This window comes from Pseudomyrmex gracilis, unplaced genomic scaffold (genome assembly GCF_002006095.1).
Source record: "Pseudomyrmex gracilis isolate BER0280 unplaced genomic scaffold, ASM200609v1 scaffold_328, whole genome shotgun sequence".
NCBI classification, from domain to species: domain Eukaryota; kingdom Metazoa; phylum Arthropoda; class Insecta; order Hymenoptera; family Formicidae; genus Pseudomyrmex; species Pseudomyrmex gracilis.
The window spans coordinates 50,651-51,211 of NW_018020912.1; positions in this window are offsets into that span (position 1 = coordinate 50,651).

Consider the following 561-nt stretch of genomic DNA (forward strand, 5'->3'; position numbering starts at 1 on the left):
TCAAAACTATTAAGTATGCTATTATTTGCATTTGGGATATTTGAGAAAATTATTCTATTAAAATAATCGGATAATTTATATAAAGGGCTATTTAAAGACAAGACATTCTAAATAGCGTTCCTTTTTTATGTACCTTGGGAACACCATAAGCACGCGGTATTAAGCCATCGCTCGACTTTAAAAATTTAAATGTTAAATCTGTGATGTATCCCGCCAAGTTTTTAGTATTTTATTGAGTTCTTCTTCAATTTTTTTTACGGGGTTTTTGTTAAAAACTTTAGAATAAGTTGTCTCGTCACTCAACAGCTCTTCAATTTTGTTAATATATTCCAAGTTGTCTACAGCAACCGTCATGTTATCTTTGTCAGCACGCGTAAAAACAATTTCAGGATGATTTTTTAATTGGATACTTGTTTTGTTTTGTTCGTTATGCTCTTTTCTAATTTATTATTTTTGGGGATATTAGCCAAGAAATTATGTACTATAGTTATATTATTATTTAATATACTTATAGACTTAGAACGGGCGTGTTCCGTTTGACCACAGTACGATTCGACACCG